Consider the following 20,719-nt stretch of genomic DNA (forward strand, 5'->3'; position numbering starts at 1 on the left):
GAGTGTGGAAAGCTCCCCTCCCCCGGCGACTTGGCCAGCGCTTCCAGGTAACCTTTGTTGCGTGGTTGGGGGACGCCAAGCGACAATCTTGGCCCCTGACGGTGCAGTATCCAAACCCTCGGTAGGCAAGAGGCTGCAGGACCAACTCGCCAGCCCCACTCCCCTAACCACCTATCCTGCGCCCAGCTCCAACCGCCCGCACGCCCCCTCCGCAGCCCCTTCCCCACTCCCACCCCGGGGGCTGCCCCTGATCTCCGCCCCCCAAAACCCACTGGCGCTCTAAACTCCGACCACCAAATTTCTAACGGCCCCAGCCTTCCAGGAAGGAAAAAAAAAAAAAAAAAAAAAAAAAAGACCATGACATCACGGGCAGGTTTATTTGGGTTTGTTTGTTTGCTTGTTGGCTCGATTAAATACTCGTGGAAGGTGAACGTACCCCACACAGGAGAAGTTTGATGTTGACAAACTTCTGGTGGCAGCGAGACTGTGTCAGCACAACTTCCGGGATAATGAGAGCTGCTTTGCAGGGAGCGCGGCAGCGGCGGCGGGAGGCGGCCGCAGGACGGAACAGCAAATGCTATTCAGCCCGAGCAGTTTCAAGCCGCCCGAGCTGGGGAATTACTGTAGTCGAGCTACGGCTCTTACCACCGGCGCTGGATCTGGGCGCACGTTAGGGGGGGAAGCTGTAGGCACAGGGCGCCGAGAGGGGAGCTTTCAAGTTACTTTGCTCCATCCCTGCACCCGGCAGAGGCTTGCAGGCTGCGTGGTAACTGCAAACATCTTGTTCCCTGCTTCTTTGGGCGGCCTCCCTGGAACCAACCAACTTTTCTCTCCTTAAAAACTCCCTCTTTGTTTCAAATAGGACTCTCCAAAATTTATTCTTGGGAAGACTGACAGCCGGGGTCAAGAAACAGCTGTTGAAGTTAATGTTTCTTCCTCCCACTTCGTCTGATGGTTGTGCCCTGCCAAGACAAAGTGAGAGGCACTGCCTGGTGGCTCTTTAAACAGACATGCATTTAGCCAAAAAAAAAAAAAGGGGGGGGGGAGTGTAGAGGGGGTATATTTTCCTGCTTAACATACAATCTGATCAGAAATGCGACAGCATGTGCCTTTCAACTTGTGCTGATTACTTGCTGAAAAGATGTTGCAGCTTTTAGTTTCGAACACTTTGAACAGTGGGGGTAGGGATGGCGGGAGATGTGGTTGCCACTTTCCATGCTTTGGTAAAGGGGCAAAAATTTTAAATCTTCCTCTAAAACCACCTCTCACCCTGTAAGAATGGTAGAATGGCCTGGCGAAGGGAGAAAGAGTTGCATTCCTTTGCAAGGTTTAATTCACATTTCAAAATTCAAGTCATTATGCCGAACAAGGGCTTGCCTGGAGCTAGGCAAATTGTTTTTATTTGGAGACCTAGGCCAAACCTGGCCAGTGCTACCAGCTCTTGGTGGCGCTTGGTGGCTTTCTCCAGATTAGGTCTGTCTCCTCTCCCCTTCCCCAAACCTACTCCTCTGCCTTTGCTCAGAGGACATACTTAGAAGGAAGCTACCCTCTTCTTTCTGCTGCTTTTTCGGTGAAGACTGGTTAGCACAGCTCCTTCCCCCGCTTGCTCTGCTTTTTAGAATGCCCTGTGGACTGCTGAGGGGCCCCTAGGGGTTGTCCTCCTAAGTCTCAATCTCCTAACTGAGCCCTCCCCAGGTGTCCAGCCTCTGCAGTGGGAGTGGGTGGGTGGGAACTCTGTTCCTTCCACATCAGAAAGCTTAAGCACTCTTCCAGCTGACCCATTCTCCTTTGGGAATGCTCCCATCACTTGGCCTCTCTCAGACACAATCATGAAGACATAAAAGGCCCTCCTTCCTCAGCACCAGGTTATCCTGTCACCACATCGCAATGCAGTGCTATCACAAAGTGATATTGCATCAGGCCCATGGATATTTTAGGAAGCTCTCGAGCTAAGTCCAACCAGCCTTTTGCGCAGGCATCAGGGCCACCCTGCCAAAATCAGGGCTGTGGAGCTGCCGGACAGGTGGTAGTGATGCCGTCTCTATTCTCAGCTCATTACCCACTTACCGCCCCTTACCCACTTACCGCCCCCCCATCCTCTGAACCAATCAGATCCATTTGGTAGCTTCCTCACCCCTCTCTTTGCCTCCCTCCCAGAGGCCACCACCTTTGTTTTCCCTCATAGCTCTCTGCAAAGTGTTCAGGTGACCTTCTGATATATTTCCTGTTTTTCTGCCTGTTGCGGTCATTCACTGAGATCTTAATTAGTATTTGTTCTTATTAACTACAAATTGACTGAATTACACATGGAGTTGCTCGGGCTGCTCCACACGAAGCCTCCGGCTTGGGTGTCCGCAGGCCTCTTGGCTTGTTGGCCTTGGGACCACTTTTCGCATTCTCTCAGACTCGGGTGGCCCAGCTGGGCTGACACAGTGGCAGTGGCCAAGAGTCAGTGCAGCACCCTCCACAAGGGCCCCCTTCCCGGAGTCCTGCTCCTGCAATCCAGCAGCCAACTGACTTACATTCCTTCTGCTTTATTGTTCTCTGTCCTTAGAGAGGCCGACTCTCAGCATAGAGCAGGGCTGTGAGGCAGACCTCCGCTGATCCTGGAGTTGTAATTCCCCACTGCTGGCTCCAGCAGTTTTATGACGGCCTCCTTTTTTTTTCTGAGATTGACAGACCTAAACCTCCAGTGTAGAGGCCTGTTACAGCACCCTTAAAGACTTCTTTGTGTGGAAATGTAACCTGAGGGCAAAGTCAGCCTCACTCCAGGAAAGGCACATTCTCCTGCCACGGGGAAGCACTGGGCTGGGAAAATGCCGGGATTTCTCCTAGACGGCTACCTAGAGCTTCGAGGGGACTTTTTTTTTTTTAAGTTTGGTCGGGGGGTGGGTGAGGCATTGGAAATACTGTAAATGGAGACCTGTAGTGGCTGTTTGGGGGAACTCTACATGAAATCAGAGGAATGAGATGTCTTTCCTTTAGGGGGTGGGGTGGGTCTCTAAAAGCAGTCACTCCAGAAGCACCTACATACTCTCCAGGTCAGGATGTCCCCTGGTGGGGTGGCAGTTGGCATTGTTTGCTACTCTTGGGGCTGATGCTACCTTGCCTAAATGGAATGTGTTTGGATCACTTAGACAATCTGATCTATTTACGCAGGTGTTGGGTTAGACAAATTACTCCAAAAAGCAAGGGTGAAAAGATACAGAATCTTCATTTATCATGCAGGATTAAAGTCAGATTTAAATCAGGTAGAAATATTAAGGGATTTAGAGCCCAAGTCTTTTTCCAAAGAGGAAAAAGGACTAAAGAATCCTCTTCATTGAAATAACATCAGGAATGTAGCATGTTATGTTTGGAGGTTTGGTGTTTGTTTTATTCTAAATCTATCTTTTAAATGTTCACTTATATTTTCAATCAGTCAAATAGAACAGTACTAGGAAATGTGGTTATCAAATGTAGATGATTAGGCGAGAGGAAAGTGTGCTTTTGTCATAACAGAGAGCGCCCTGTAGGAACTGGGCCAGTGCCTCGATTAAGGGACAGGTAAGATACAGCTAGTTAGAGAAGATGAATCTGGAATCAGGAAGAGATTAGAAAGATATCAATATAGTTCATATGGAATTTAGTTGAGATGTTCAGTCCTGTAGCCCCAGGAACAGGAGTTACTAGGATAGAGAGTTTAACACGATGCTTTTAGTCAATGTTTTTGAAAAATGTATTCTCACAGACTCAGGAATATGGATAGTGAAGGAAATGGAAACAAGGAGATGTCCTTAGATAGTGTCTGAGATTACAGAATGTGGATAGGAATAAAATACACAATGTAATTATTTTCCCTTTTCCTGCTAAATGTAGACAGAAGTTTAATTTAGGATTAAAAGGCTCACTGATCTCCTCTAGCTTCTCCTCCAGTTATCCCATCCATACTCCAGTTCTGGTTTTTGGCAGAGCTACAATTGTCCTTTGTAGGGAATTGCATGAACTCCTGTGTTGGTTTTCTAATGTGGGAAAATGTCTACTAGGGAGGCTAAGACCACCAAAATAGTTTCATTATGACCCAAGGTACACTTAAATCCAGCCCTTCAGTGGTGGGCAACTGGCCCAGCACAGTCTTCCTCTATAGTGTTCATTAAAATGTTATTTACATTTTACAGTATGGTCCCAAACCATGAGTTGGGATTTTATCTTGGCAAATAGAAAAAGAATGCTCTTGTGATATCTTGGCTTGCAAAGTTTTAACTTCTACTATGGACCTGCTGGTGATTTGCAAAACAAAGTCATAGCATATGAAAAAGAGATCTTCCATTTCAGTTCAAATTTGTTGGCTGGGAAGTGAAGAATAAAAGAAAAATTCAGGATCACACAATTAAACTTATTAGCCAAATAGATTTTTAACTTTTGCCTTGCCAAAAGCACACAATCAACAGCTCTGAAGAAAGTAAACTTTATACTTTGGCCCTGAACCTACTGCAAAGGCAGTGAACTCATCTTCATAACTATCCTCCATTTTTTTGCCTTGGAATTCTCATTCATGTGACCAGAATTATTCCAGATCGAAAACAACATCACTGGGGCCCTGGGAGGCTTAGTCGGTTAAGTGTCTGCCTTCAGCTCAGGTCATGATCCCAGGGTCCTGGGATAGAGCTCTGCATCTCCGCAGTGGGCTCCTGCTCAGTGGAAAGTCTGCTTATCACTCTTCTTTTCCCTCTGCCCCTCTCACCTTGCTGATGTCCTCTCTTTGTGTCTCAAATAAATAAATAAAATCGTTAAAACAACAACAACATTATTAATCCCTGTCACTTTTAGTTGAACCAAATTGTCTGGATTCTTACCTCAACAAGCCAAATTAAATTAACGTTCTAATGACGTGTTTCTGGCTTTGTTCATGCTTCATAAAGAGTAACTCACTTTATTTGACTCAAGGCAACAGTGATTCAAAGTGATTCAAAAAAATGAATCTTTCCCAGGTTTGGAAATTAAGTTTCCTTGAGTTCTTCTGAGACAACAAAGATTCTTCAGGATCTATAAATAACTATATGATGCTGCCACCTTTCCAAGACAACCATTAAGAATTACACCTAGATAAATAAAAACTTAAAAAAAAAAAAAGAGAGAGAGAGAAGAAGAATTATAGCTACCACCAGTTACGAGAACAATGTTTTGCAACATTCTCATGAAGGCCAAATGAAAATCAGAGGCCATCTCTCAAATGGCATTAGGCCAAACATCTAAGACCTCCGAAGATGCCTGACATCTTGCCATGTGTCATCACAGTCAAATGCTGGATAGGCTATTCTCATTTGAGTTTCACTGACTACCAGTAAGGGGTATGTGCAGAATAATAAGTGATTCAACTTTAGCCTCCAGTTAGAACCTAACATGCCTAAAAACATTCCAGGGAAATGGGTGTTGGGAATGTATGTCAAAGACGGCATAAGCTCTTCACTGTCAACAGCCTGGTGATATCCAGTTGGGGAGCCACCTTAATTCTGTCGTTTATAAAATTCTAGGATTACTGTGATTACTATATGGAATTCTCAGCTGAAAACAATGAGCCCTTTCTCAGCTGCATGGTGAATGAGGTCAACTACAGAGGATTTTTTAAAAGTAAAATTTAGAGAAAAGAAACCACTTTACTGACCCAAGAGAGCTTTTGTTGACAAACAGCAATCTGACCCTGACAGTTACACAGTACCTTTTAGGTTCCAAATGTACTTACCCCCGAATAAATCATAATAATATAATTCTTTCTTTCTTTTTTCCTAACCAACAGGTAAAACCAGGTGTCTTCCCATCTCTGTTTAAAGAAGTCATGTGCCAGTCTGCAGAGAAATGCCTGTATACACAGAGAGTCTTCAAATTTATAAGTATATCAAGAAGGCTCCAATGGCATGCATCTAATTACAATCTAAATATAAATATAATCATGTAATTATCTAAATATGATAATGCAAATTAATAAATGCCATCACTTTTCAGCACTGCACTGGCAGTTGACTTTCTTTTCAGGGCGATTTTTACAAAGAAACAAAGTTATTATCTTTTCTCGGGATTTATTGCAGATGTGACAATTATAGAAAACCATAAGATCTTGCTTTAAGATGAGAATACCAGGTGGATGGCTGAGCCCACTCACTAATCAAGTGATTTGTTCTCAGACAATAATGTTTGGGATTCTGATGCTTGCCTCAGCAAAACCACAGATTTTTTTTTTTTTCCATAGACCTTTGAGGTTCGTCCATAAGTCATTGCTATGTTCAATGCCAACTCCTCACATTCTCAGAGATAAAGAGGGTAAAGAAGGAGGGAAAGAATGTGTAGCTCATTATCCACAAGTTATTTTCCTATAATTTAGGATGTTGAGAGTACTTTTTAGAAAATTTTCAAGGCAGTGACTCCCAGACATTTTCTATTAAAAGGGGCTACTTTTGAGTTTCAAAAGTAGATGAAAGAAGCAGTTTGTTTTCATTCTGCAACAAGGGAAGGGACCTAAATAAGTTGTCTTGTATTTCATGATGACCACAGTACTGAACTAAAACAATTTTTTTCTATATTCAATTCTTCTATGATACTGTTCTGCAAGCTCATACATATAATAAACTTTGCCTAAAAGATCAAATGATTTTTTAAAAATTTACACATTTTAGGGGAGCCTGGGTGGCTCAGTGGGTTAAAGCCTCTGCCTTCGGCTCGGGTCATGATCCCAGGGTCCTGGGATCAAGCCCCATGTCGGGCTCTCTGCTCAGCAGGGAGCCTGCTTCCCCCTCTCTCTGACTGCTTCTCTGCCTACTTGTGATCGCTCTCTGTGTGTCAAATAAATAAATAAAATCTTTTAAAAAAATAAAAAAATAAAATGTACACATCTTAAAAGTTCTCAACTTTTGTGGAAAGACTCATAGATCCAGGCTAAACTCTAATGATAAGGTCACACTTTCCCTGTGTTTTCAGGAGTTCTAAAGAACAAGTTGGTACAATTAAGTGGGAAATATTATGGCACACTACATTATCACTATAGGTTATGCTGTATAGCACATATAAACACTTTTATCCTAGATTTTGAATATGTCATATAAAGTGAGTCTGTAGGGGCACCTGGGTGGCTCAGTTGGTTAAGCATCTGCTTTTGGCTCAGGTCATGATCCCAGAGTCCTGGGGTGGAGCTCCATGGGCTCTCTGCTCAGCGGGAGCCTGCTTCTCCCTCTGCTTGCTGCTCCCCCTGCTTGTGCTCTCTCTCTCTCTCTCAAATAAATAAATAAAATCTTTAAAACAAAACAAAACAGGGCGCCTGGGTGGCTCAGTGGGTTAAAGCCTCTGCCTTCAGCTCAGATCATGATCCCAGGGTCCTGGGATCGAGCCCCACATCGGGCTCTCTGCTCCATGGGGAGCCTGCTTCCTCCTCTCTCTGCCTGCCTCTCTGATTACTTGTGATCTCTGTCAAATAAATAAATAAAATCTTTAAAAAACAAAGCAAAACAGAAAAGTAAGTTGGCAATTGAAGTATATCGACAGCAAATTATTATTTTTTAAATTTTTAAATTTTTAAAAAGATTTATTTGAGATAGAGTGACAGAGAGAGAGGGCAAGAGTACAGTGGGAGGTGAAGGAGAAGCAGGCTCTTTACTGAGCAGGGAGCCTGACATGGGACCTGATCCCAGGACCCTGAAAGCCATCATGAGCTGAAGGCAGATGCTTAACTGACTGAGTCACCCAGGCGCCCCAACAGCAAATTTTTATTAGTGAATTTTGTTGTAGCTAAATTCAGAATCCAAAGCACCTTTGATTATTCACTGCTTAGGCAGAACAGAGGCAGAAGAGAAAGTGCTACTCTGTTTATGTGTTTCAACTCTGCCCTAAATGGATTATTTCCAGGAGTGAAAAGGAAGACCAAGTCTACAGAAATCTTGGCAACTGCTTTTCCAGGAAGACTATGGAGATTTCATGGATCTTATTGTTGTTTACAAGGAGGTATTACCTTTCTCCAAGTTCCATTCACACAGCTGGTTTTTTCTTTTCTCCTGGGGATAAACTTTCCCGTTAATACACATAGTGATCAGTGCCATGCCAAACAATCTATTCCTTCAACATGTAGAGGTGACGATTAGCCTATAATCTGCAATGAGAAAGGAGTGGATTACAAAAATTAAGAACGGGCTCGAGAGTAGCAAGTGCTGGATTCAAATTCTGATTCCGTCCTTAGCAGCAGTAGCCTTGAGTCGGTGTTAGATCTCCCATTCACTGAAACGGGGCAGAAGAGCAAAAAAATACAAACCCCGCTCTTCACTGTCTCATTTCATCAGTATCCCCATCAAGAGCTCCCTGAAGCCCTCACAAGATATGAATGGAGCTCTAGCTAGTCTTTGGACAAATCTATGAATTTATCTCCCTGTGTAGAATGAAGAGCTACATTCTTCTCTCAAGACTGATATCTATGCTCAATTTTGAGTCTCCTCTAATGTTTGTACCCATTGAATTCTAAGCAGGAGCAAAGACTCTGAAAATTAGCTGGTCAGTTTCTCCACCTTGGCACAATTGTAGTCTCTTGCTCAGACCTTGGTCTCTGAGGACCAGGTGCTGCTGTCCACCTCATTCAGTGAGAAGCTTCTTACCTTCTCACCTAAACTGTGAGCTTCTTGAGGAAAGGCTCTAGTAGTCTTATAGACCCTTATATTCCTCCTAGCACTAAGTATAGCACGGTGCCATGAAAATAACAGATTCTCTGTAAATGTTTGTGGCTTGATTATTCTGAGAATGAGCCCTGGGGTGTTTATAAAAAAACACGCTCATATTGAAGAATGCCATTATACCCCTTCAAAATGGGCCCGTGAAAGCTCTTCCTGAGAGTACACTGTTTGGACACACTTACGTAGTGACAGCCATTTTTCTCTTCTTTTTCTTTTTCCTTTTTTAACCTCTGGCCATTTCACAGCTGTATTAGTTAAAAGATATTTTTAATTGGCTTTCATCATCGTTGAAAGTGTAATAAATACTCATTAAAAACAAGGCTACCAGGATGAGCTTATCCCCTCCCCCACACACCTATTAGAAATGACTGCTAATAGACTATACTTTTCCAAGTTGTTTTATTTATTTATATTTTTGATGCATACACTACTATTTATTATTATTTCCTGGAAACATTGTTATCCTATTCATATCTTTCAGAACTTGTTTTTTTCATTTAACAATGCATTGTGAAATGTTTTTCCATGTCAACATATACCTCATTCCTTTTTTGTGCAGCATTATATAGAAATCTCTTGTTTTCCAGCTATTCCTTATCATTATCTGAATCACAGTAGTTGCTAAGTTGTGTAGAAAAGCAAAACTTAGTCATAACAAAAAAAAAATCCACTAATAAACTGACCTCTTACTAAATTAGTCCCCACTTAAATAGCCCTCCCAACTTATTACCAGCATCTCTCCCCACCGAGTCAGTCAATTTTGCTGATGGTAGATGTTATAAACATCTGAGAATACAATGTAAATAAAATGCATTTCAGTGGCCATGTAAGCTTGCTAATCTTGCAAAAGATGCAGAATTTTATGAAGTCATTGAAAGTGATTTTGGAGAAATGTTCCATAAGCAAATGAGTATCCAGCAGTGTTAGACCAGTTAACAATTAAAGATGAGAAAAACAACAAGGATGATAAGAGGATAAATTCTTCAAAAGGAGAATTATTTGAATATCAAAGGATTAAGAGAAGCTCTCAGGAAAATTGATGAAGCCTTCACATCTTTTTTCAAAATGACCTTTGTATGATTCTGCTATAAAAGTCAGCATGAAGTGAAGGGTGTCAAAATTTGCTATCATATAATTTTGCTGGGAAAATTATACCCCTCACTAAATCAACACTTGATTCCTTCTTTGTTTATTCTAAAAATTAGAGCATTGTTGCAATTAGAGTTGTTACATGTGTGTCTTCAAAGATAAATCACATTTAAAGATAAGATAATATTTTATTTTTTCAAAACTAAGTCTCAATCAAACCTTTTTTAAAAATTCTTTATTATACAATGGTAGACCCTATTTATTACTTTTGCAGCTTTCAACAGTCATATTATGACAAACAGAAGCAACAGACGCTGAAAATAAGACTTCTAATAGACTAATCAGATTCCCTAGTTCTCTCTCCATGAGGCATTTAGAAGCAGGACTGGCCACTTTGCAAGGAGTAAAGCCCCAGGGTGGTTGGCTAATTCAGGGGAGGAAGAGGTCTTAAGAAAGGAGACAAGCAGTGGACTTCCTCTGACACTAATCCGGCACGTAGATGTTCGGGCCTAATGAAATTTGAAAAAATAAAAACGATGTAACCTTATTTGTGTCCAAGCTGGTAAGGCAAGTTATACCAGTTAAATGCGGGTATATCAGGATTTATTTTTAGCAGTTACCTACTGACTGATATTTGGGTTGTTTCCAATTTTTTGCTACTATAAGCCATGCAGCAGAGAACAACAGTGTACAATTATATCTTGGTATGCTTGTACAAGCATCTCTGTAAAAAAATAAAAAAAATTCCTAGAAGTGAAACTCCTGGGGTTGGAAAAGGTATATTAAAAATGTTAACAAGCTCTAAGTAACAAATCGTCCTACCATTTAATGCCACCTACAGCATCTCAGAATGCATGTTTTTCCACACCCTTCACAATGAGACTTATCACTTTTGCCAATCTGATTGCCATATACATTGTTGTTTTCATTGTCAATAATATAAATTCTTGATGTGCAAGATAAATATTGTTCACTGCTTAGAATCTTTAGGAAGAGCCTCATTATAGGCTCCAGAAAATCTGCATGATAGATGGAGGGGGAGATCACCTCATCCCTGGTAATGGTGAGGAGCAGAAAAATTGGGCTCAACATGCATTCTTCTGTTTAAAAATCCCTCTCTGAAACAACTGCAGTCATTGCTTGCATGAGCTGAAGTGATTATAGTCAGTAGTGGAAGACGTAGATAATTGTTTTCACAAATTCCTGGTTTCAGGAATGTGAGATCTTTTTAAAAAGATTTTATTTATTTGGGGTGCCTGGGTGGCTCAGTGGGTTGAGCCTCTGCCTTCGGCTCAGGTCATGATCCCAGGGTCCTGGGATAGAGCCCCGCATCAGGCTCTCTGCTCAGCGGGGAGCCTGCTTCCTCCTCTCTCTCTGCCTACCTCTCTGCCTACTTGTGATCTCTGTCTGTCAAATAAATAAATAAAATCTTTTTTAAAAAATTTTATTTATTTATTTTGAGAGAGAGAAAAAGAGTGTGAGTAGGGGGAAGGGAAGAGGCAGAGAGAGAGAGAGAATCTCAAGCGGACTCCATGCTGAGCGTGGATCCAGACACAGGACTTGATCCCACAACCATGAGATGACCTGAGCCAAAATCAAAAGTCGGACACTTAACAGACTGAGTCACCCAGGTGCCCCACAACTGTAAGAATTTTTCACAGACTTCAAAATATGAGAATTGATAAGGTCAGTAGATCCTGAAAATGAATGCTTGGTATCATTCAAGACCATATTCTTTCCATCAGGATTTTGGTCACAGAAAATGTCAACATTCTAACTGAAAAACTTACATATATTCAGGACCTAAAAAAGAAACAAAAAATATCCACTAGAGTATGCATTTGTCACAACCCATCAAACTGTAGATTAAGATGTGTGTATTTCACTGTGTGTAAATTTTACATAAAAAAGAACCCATAAAGTCCTCAAAAAATTAAATATAGAATTACCATATGATCTAGCAATTCCACTTCTGGGAATATGCCCAAAAGAAGTGAAAGCAGGGACTTGAACAGACATTTGTACACCCATGTTCATAATAACAGCATTATTTCACAATAGGCAAAAGGTGGAAGCAACTCAAGTGTCCATCAATTGAAGAATGAATAAACAGCATGCACTAAGTACATACAATGGAATATTATTCAGCCTGAAAAAGGAAGGCAGTTTCGACATATGCTGAAATGTGGATGACCCTTGAAGACATTATGCTAAATGAAGTAAAAACATAAAAGAACGAGTATTGTATGATCCCATTTATATGGCTACCTTGAGTAATAAAATTCATAGGAACAGAGAGTACAGTGGTGGTTGTCAGGAGCAGGGGGGGAAAGAAGGGGTTTGAGGTGTTACTGTTTAATCGGTACAGAATTTCAGTTAGGGAAAATGGCAACTTCTGGAGATGGACAGTGGTGATGTTTGCCAACAGCGTGAATGTACTTAATGTCACAGAATCGTATACTTACAACTGATTCAAATGGTAAATTTTATGTTACACATATTGTACCACGCTAAAACAATTTTTTAAAACCCATAAGCAAATACTGAATTCTAATGCTAAGGTGTTTGGGAGGTAAAATGCACTAATGTCTGCAACTTCTTTTGAAATGTATCAAAAAATGAATGTGAACTGATAGGTTGATAGAGGAATGAACGTATATGTGTTAAAGTAAATATCACAAATGTAAATTGTATAATCTGGATGATAAAGGTATAGGTATTCTCTGTGTCATTCTTCCAACTCTTCCATATGTTTGAAAGTCTTCTAGGGCACCTGGATGGCTTAATCAGTAGAGCTTGATCTCAGGGGCTGTAGGTGTGAGCCCCACATTGGGTGCACAGATTACTTAAAAGTAAAATCTTAAAAAAAAAAAAAAAAGAGTTTTCTTAATAAAATATTAGGGGGAAATGACCTAGACTAAGACAAATTACTAGTTAATGGAAGAATCTTTTTTCTACCACAAATTCACCTTTAGCTTTGGTTAATTATGGGGAATAATTTTGCCATGGAGAGATTTTCAAGCAGAGCAAAGGAAATAGGACTGATTTTTTTTTTTGTTTTGTTTTTAATAACGACCACACAGGAACATTCATTTCACAAGTATTGGACAGGTATTGAGTTACAAGTGACTCCATGATATTAAAAATGAACTCAATATGACCAAAGTTGATAAGTATCTCTCTATATATATCAAAGGCAAGGGTCATGGTTCAGATTTTTCTTCCATTGGTAGGATTTGAGCATGCATTGAGGAAAAGAACCCCAGCTTACTCGGTCAAATGGAAAAATGATACAAATAGATTAACTATGATAACATGCAACTTCTGGGCATTTAAGAGACTAGAGGTCCTCCTAATAAATATTAGCTCATTGTAGAAGTATAGTGGATTATAAATAGCAGCTCTTCATTTCCTTGTAGAAGCGTTTCAGAGAGCTCTACATTTTTCCCCCTTCAGTTCATTAAAAGATTAACAGAGAGAGATGGCCTTCATTTCTGGGACCTCTACATTGCGGGCATGCTTAGGCAACTTTTATAATTGCAGAAGCACATGATCGTCCTGTCCCGGTAACACTCTCATTGCATTGGAATAAACATCCAGAGTTTCAGAGGTGCAAACTCAATGCATACAGGGGCAAGGAAGTAACCTTAATGAGTAACACCAGCCATTCCAAGGAGGAATTGTGGCCTCTTGGAAAACCCTTAACCCAACTAAAAGAAAAATCCATGATTCAATCTAAGCCAACTGGCCCATGACAGCCAGATACATCAGTTTTCTAAAAGCCGTCTGAAATCTGTATATTTATATAAAATCTTCCAAGTTTAAATGTGGGCAACAAATTCAAATGTTTCTCAAAAACACTGTATGGGCTAAATGAAATACCTCTGTTGATATTCTGGGGTCTGTAGGCTCCCCGTGTCCAACCTCTAATACGTGTGTGCAGGATGGGATGGTCCAATTTTCTTTGAGGCTAACGTCCAGTAGATTTCAGATTTAGCACTGTTTCAACCCTTTGGGATTATATGTTCATCTTCACTGTCCCCAGTTTCTCCATTGTAAATGTGAAATATGTTCAGGTCTTTATCACTTTAAATAAAAAAACAAATATTTGGCCACTGCAATGTTTGCAATATTCACGCAGTTATTGTGCTTTAAAAGTTTGTTTTGTGTCATGAACCTTCTACCAAGAAAAAAGGTAAATCAACGAAAACATATAATTCATGGAGCCCTCAATTTATTTACATGTAATGATCCCAAAATATAGATGTGTGGAACTAGGAACATAGTTTTCCGTAAAATGACATTTAATGAGTACTGCCTCTGGATCTGTCCCTGTGTGAAGCCCTATTTAATTCTCATATCATTATCTTGACTTTACAGATGAGGAAAACAGGCTCAGAACAGTGGCATGACTTGCCAGGCTGGTAAGTGTCGGAGTCGGGAATCAAACACATGTGAGGGTCAGCCTCCAAGGCCTGTTCTTCTCATTCTTCATCACTACAGCACCCGCAATGCAGTGTTCTGCCTGGTGTTAAGGCTGTCAGGACAGACTATGAAATACTGTTGTATCCGTAATGTACTTGTAGAACTATGTTCCTAATAATACTCTACTTCAACAGAATCCAGATTCAGGTACAGTTACGCTGCCTTTTTTTTTTTTTACTCCTCTTGTTTTTATGTAGGAAAAATATGTTTAATTACCCGGGTGATACATAGATACATTCTCATTTTGAAATACCCAAACAAAACAGTAGTCTACAGGGCAGGAGGAAAAATTCCCCTGGGCTTCCTCCCCCACTCCTGATCCCACTCCCTCTCCTATTTCTGGCTCTACCACTATCAACAGTATGGCTTGTTCCTTCCAGACTTTTCCTAGGCATTTACATACATATATGTACATACATAAATATGCATGGAGCTATGTTTCTATGGCAAATACATTCAGAATTCCACCTTGGGATGTCAGAACACTTTTCTGTTGCAGTCCTGGCAACTTCCCCAGCTCCAAGTCAATGTGGGAGGGTGGGGATGAAGGCGGCTTTATTAGTTATCTGTTGCTACATGACAAACTACCCTACAATTTATCTGCGTACCACAACGAACATTTATTAGCTCACATGGTTTCTGAGAGTCAGGAATCTGGGAGCAGCTTGGCAGGATGGCTCCAGGTCAGGATCTCTTATGAGGTGGCATTCAAGATGTCAGCTGGGGCTGTAGTCATTTTGAGGATTCATTGGTGCTGGAAGATTCACTCCCAATTTGGCTCACTCAGTGGTTATTTGCTGGAAGGCCTTAGCTCTTCAGTGGCAGTTGGCAGGAATCCACACTTCCTTGCCATGAGATAGGTCCTCTCCATAGGGCTCTTTGAGTGTTCTTATGGAATAGTAGCTAGTTTCCCCCACAGTAAGCAGCCCACAATTCATGAGGGCAGACAGGGAGGAAGCTGCAATGGCTTTTATGACCTAGTCTTGGAAGTCACAGACCATAGCTTTCACCAGATTTCATTCATTAGAAGCAAGTCACCTCCTTGGCCAACATTCAGGGGGAGGGGAGTTAGGCTTCACCTTTTGAAGAGAGGAGTGTCACATTGGCGGACACATTTAACACCATTGCAAGAGCCATGTTGTGAGGGAGGAAAAATGGAGCAGGACAGAGTCTATGATCAGGGCAGAATAATCCAAGTAACAGGGAGGAGGGTAGAGGTGCCGAGATAATGAGGTAACAGGATAGTGAGAGGTAGAATGGCCAGACTGGCAATCCTGGCTGCACATTAGAATCACCTGGGGAAATTTTACAAGTACTCCTGCCCCAGGCCCCACTACAGATCAATTAAATCAGTATTTCTGGGATGAAGGCCCAGGTATCAATATTGTTTAACAGCTCTCCAAGTGATTCTAATGTGCAGCCCGAGTTGTGAACCATGAAAGCGCAGAGGTGCTGGAGTCCAGCTGTGCCTGGGCTCAAGTCCCAACTATGTCAATTAAGTAGCTGTGTGATCTTAGGCAAGATAATTAGCTTTTCTGTGCCTCATCTGTAAAATGGGGATCTCAATAGTCCTTCCTTATAGGGTGGTCAGGAGAATCACCTGAGTTAACAACCCGTGGCAATAGCTTTGAACAGTTCTCTGCACAATAAGTGCTGTGTAAATGTTACTACTGTGATGATTAGCAGCACGTGCTGGACTTTTCCTGCCTCCTGCTCGCCTCTCCAGGTGCCTGAGCTGGAAGAGGAGTATGGCTTCCTGTGCCCCACGCCTGTCCTTTTCCCTTGAAAAGGGTGCAGAACTCTTTACCGCCATTCTCGGGCTCTATAAGCCCCACTGGCCTTCAGGCAGGTAAACTGAGAAGATAAGCCGTTGCCACTGAAAGGATGGGCATAGCATCCTGCGTCTTTAGAGGTGGGGAGAGAGAGTAGTACTCCTTGGGATATGAGAGGAAGGGAAATCCCCCTTCAGCCTCATAGAGAGTTGAGATGCAACCTCTCATAGATGACAGCAGCACAATCTGCACACAACGTCATGCAATGCCTTCAAGAAGTCTTTCCTGATCTCAAATTTCTCTGAACTCCTATACTACCAACATGGTCCCTAAATTATCTGCTGCCTGTTACATTTATTTATTTGTCTTCTGTGCTTTCTCTCCTTCGACAATAGGTTCTTTTAGAGGCAAGGACTATGTCTTCTTGGAGAAGTTATCAGTAGAAGCAGGGAGAAGAAAAATGAAGGAAAATGGGATATTGTTTTTGGATTGTAGATACCTCTTTGATTCTTAAAAATTTATATATGTGTAGTGGGAAATGACTCTGCTTCTTTAACCCCTCCTCATCTCCCCCCATACTACTATATCCCTAAAACACCCCTAATCCTAAACACCATTTTCATGGGGAAAAAATAGCATGAGTGTTCTTTCTCCTGCTTTTACATCAGAGGTTAATAAATTGCCACTATTATAGGGTATTCCAACTAATATTGATGAGGCAGGTACAGAAATAAGCTAAGGGGTACTTCCTATAAAGATATATGTTTCACATGCAGAAAAGCGTTGCTCTGTAGGAAAGGAGATCTAGCTTTTTCAAGCCTACTAGGATAGATGGGGAGTGGGGGGGGCGGGGAGAATAAGGAATAAAATAATAAAGTAATTATAACACAATTGCTGACAAAATTTCTACAAAATTTTCTCCCCATTCTCCAACATTAAAATAATAATGATTTGAACAGACTGTATCTGTGTTCTCTTTTTTTAACCCCTCTTTTCTGCAAATTTACGATTTGGATCCTGAAAGTTAAAGATCTTTTTAATAAAATGTATCAGGCAAAAACATATTTAAAGCCCCTGATGTTTATTAAATTAGAAAACATGGTATTAATAGTTAAAACTATGACAATAAATGGCCTAATTTCAACAGCACTTGGGCTTAGTTTTAAAATACAGAAATGAACATCATGGCTAAAAATTCTGGGTAGGTGGGGCCTGATCTCACGTATATCAGTGGTGTCAAAACATGAAGCTATCTTCTTAGCAAGTACCTAGATGCCAGAAAGGGGTCATTCTAGATTATGATTTCTCCTGGCTGAGTTCATTCGTTTCTGCCAAAGAAGGGAATCCTGAATTTTAAGCCTTATAAGCTAGAAATAAAATCAGCTTTAAACTTAAAAGTTATTCTAGAGAAATACTGCCTTGTTGGTTGAGGCTATTAAACTGTTACATACATAAATAGCTTATTTTATTGGTCTGATTAAATGATTCCCATGCGTCCTTCTGAAACTTTCTGCAGTCATTCCTCATTGACTGCCATCTCAGCCAGAAGAAAAGAAAAAGTGATGAACTCCAGGCTTCTTCATCAATGAGCTCAGCCAATAAGCCAATAGAGGGTTCAGTGGACACCACTGACCTTCCTGGGAAAGCCACTAGCATGAAAACCGAAGAAACGTGGCACAGCAACACAGCAGTAAAATTCAAGAGACTAAAATAAACTTGGTGAGCCTGCCTGGTCGCTGAACACTGAATACATTTAAGTGCTATTTTGACAAGAGAGCATGGCAGCTTTTTAAGAATTTCATTTTTAAAACTCTAATACGATTTTGTTCTTCTAACAGCATCATCCTGGGTCTGTGTTTGTTCCCAGTGAGGTCATTATTAAGTGAATTGAATTATTGTTTTGTTCAAGTGACCTGTGCGTTCAACGTGTGCCGAGCTCTAGCAAGAAATGTTTTATGTATTATTGGGAGATGGCCATCTGGGGCACAAGCCGGGCCTCCTAACATGCAGAAATGTGGGGAGACAGTTTATGTTCAGTCTTATCTATGATCAGAATTCCATTTATAAGCTTTTTCTCATCCACTTGTCAACACTGTTCACTATAGCAACACTGAAAATGGCCAGAAACGAACAGATTTATCAGAACAATGTGAGGTCAGACTGTACGTTTCAATTACTGTATATTGGATTTTTATCATACATTTTACATTTTATCCATAAAAATAGTAACAGTGTAATAAAAATGGAAGTAGTTTTCTTTGATCAACTTCCATAGATTTCATGACTTTTATTAGATAAAGGGTCTCACATTATATATGTATATTTTAAATATAACAGGGTTGTCCATGCCAAGAAACATGGATTAATTTTTTCAAGTCTGAAGAATACTACTCTTCCCCTTTTCCCTTTCCTGCATATTTAATGAGACAGCATGGCAGTATGTAAAATTAAATTTTAAACTTGAAGATTATTTTTAAGCCACAACCTTTTCATATATTTTTCAAGTAAACTTTTGATAACGCTAGAGGCATGTTAGACCAAATGAATGATTTTACAGTATCTTACGTAAGGTCTGTGTATGATATGACTTTACACTATCTTTCATAAGGTATATATCTTACATAAATATACCCAGATATTCTGTATTATAAAATGAAAAGATTTTCAGGTATTTTCTTCTGGTTGATTTTCATTGTTGTTGCTCTGATACCTCAACTGACAATAGGAATTAATCCCAAAATGAAGTATACAATATTACAAGGGGAAGAAGACTTTCACAAGTCCTTGTGACTTCCTTTCCTCCCTCCTTTCTTCCCTCCTCTCCTTCCTTCCTTTCCTTCTTCCTCTTCTTTTTTTTTTAAATAAAAGTCTTCTAAAATAAAATCCTCTGAGTTGTATAAAGTAGTATTCACTTTGGTCATACAACTGTAGAGCTTAAATATATCTGGATTTTAATTTTCCTTGTAAGTGAGAGATGTTTGTTAGAGAAATGACTAGTATCGGCAAACAGGTAGAGAGATAGGCTTTGTTCACAAATGTATCCCTGGACTTTGTTCACAAATGTATTACACTCACTCACCTTGATAGTATCATAATGAAAATGAAGATAATGATGATGATGATGATATGGCAATAATAACTACCATTCAATGAACACAGTGTGCCTGCGACCTGGCTGTTTGACAGGCATTGTCTTATTTGCTCTTCACAACAACGCTCTGAAAGCAGACAATGCCATCTTTAGATGAAACCAACGTTTCTGAAGCTAAGAAACTCATCCAAGGTCAGCTGTGTGGATACCACCCCAGCTATATGTGATGGTTCTGGAGAGATGCTGGAAAGGGTAGAATATGTGGGGACTATTCCCAGTTTCTACTAGTCAAGAGTATAAGTCAAGCCAAGTAGAGACCAAAGGCTTTGCTGGGGCTGTGAACAGCCTCAACACTGAGTTTAAAAGTGTCCATCCTGGTCTTGCGTTTTGCAGTATCTGAAGCCCTTGGCTCGGACCCAGATCACTTCAGCAAGCCCTTGCCCTCTATCTTCTCCATTCCCAGCCCTCTGGTGCACTTTAAATTTTCTGTTGCAAATGTGTATTTAAATATTTGTTTGATGTTTCATATCATGACGCTTCATTCCTACTGTTCTGGAACGCGCATCTCTTACAATGGACAAAATAGAATGTCTGCCTCATTCTAAATTCCCCAGCTTTCGTTATTATGGCTCAGGGCAGGGCTCTGATGAGACTAGAAACTGTGCCTTGTCCAGAGAGGTTGGCTGGCCACCCACAAGTGGCCAGAAACAAGGGACTCTGCTCAACAAGAACAGCAGTATCATTAGCTGACCTCCTGGGATCTGAACTGCAAAACTGGGAGAGTATTGATCAATAAGAGTGAAGGCAGAATGGAACAGACACTCTGAGGAGCAGAGATGACATGCACCAGAGGCCAGAAGAGATAGACCTAAAGAGCTGCTGGCTCTAAACCTGTCCCAGTTTTTCGGTGGCTTTATTTACACTTCTAATCTCTGCATATGTGTGCTTGGACTTTTTCTTAGGGAAACCTGAATGAGGCCCTCAAGAACCTGGCAGTCCATATAAGCATCTCATCACCAGCACCCTTCTGTGGCTTCTTTTTTCCACCTCTGTCCTTAATGGTTTGATTAAGAGGGATAATAGCCAGGATTCTCTCCTTTGCCAGTGATAGAAACCCAACCACAACCACCCCAAGAGAGAAGCAAACTACAAACCAAGGTGAGAGCGAGAAGATGAGAGATGTGCCACAGGAATATCTGCCAAGGGAAGAGGGTCACGTACCCTCTCTGCGGCCCAAGAACACAAAGCTCTGTAAGCCCACCAGGAATAAATGATTGGAGTCGGGGGAAGAGTAGTTCTCCCAGCGAATGGGAATGCTCTTCTGTGCAGACAAAACAAAATGCATCTATGAAAGGAGGTGTAGCTATACAACTTTACTATATCATTTAAGAAGGAGAAGAAATGCAAATTGCTCCTAGTCTCATTTCCCAAGGTCTTCATGCAGACCTGCCCCACCCGCCCTGCCCCATGTCAGATCACTGGCTCATCTTCACCCCCCTGAAGACATTCGCTCAACCTTCACTCAGCTTCACCTTCGTCATCTTTACCACCGCGCCCAGCAACTTGAATGAACTGAGGACCTCAGAAGAGAGCAGCGG

At 41.1% G+C, this 20,719-nt stretch overlaps 1 long non-coding RNA gene across 1 annotated transcript; it reads right to left on the minus strand.

Moving 5' to 3' along the window:
- Nucleotides 1-369: 369 nt before the first annotated feature.
- On the minus strand, nt 370-15,247 carry LOC116860967. The gene is made up of 3 exons (XR_004381376.1): nt 14,891-15,247; nt 7,976-8,113; nt 370-962 (listed from the first exon to the last, which is right to left on the minus strand). It is a non-coding gene; the product is annotated as an uncharacterized LOC116860967 (long non-coding RNA).
- Nucleotides 15,248-20,719: the final 5,472 nt, after the last annotated feature.

Source organism: Lontra canadensis, unplaced genomic scaffold, assembly GCF_010015895.1.
Source record: "Lontra canadensis isolate GAN:19392208 unplaced genomic scaffold, GSC_riverotter_1.0 scaffold4, whole genome shotgun sequence".
In the NCBI taxonomy this organism is placed as follows: domain Eukaryota; kingdom Metazoa; phylum Chordata; class Mammalia; order Carnivora; family Mustelidae; genus Lontra; species Lontra canadensis.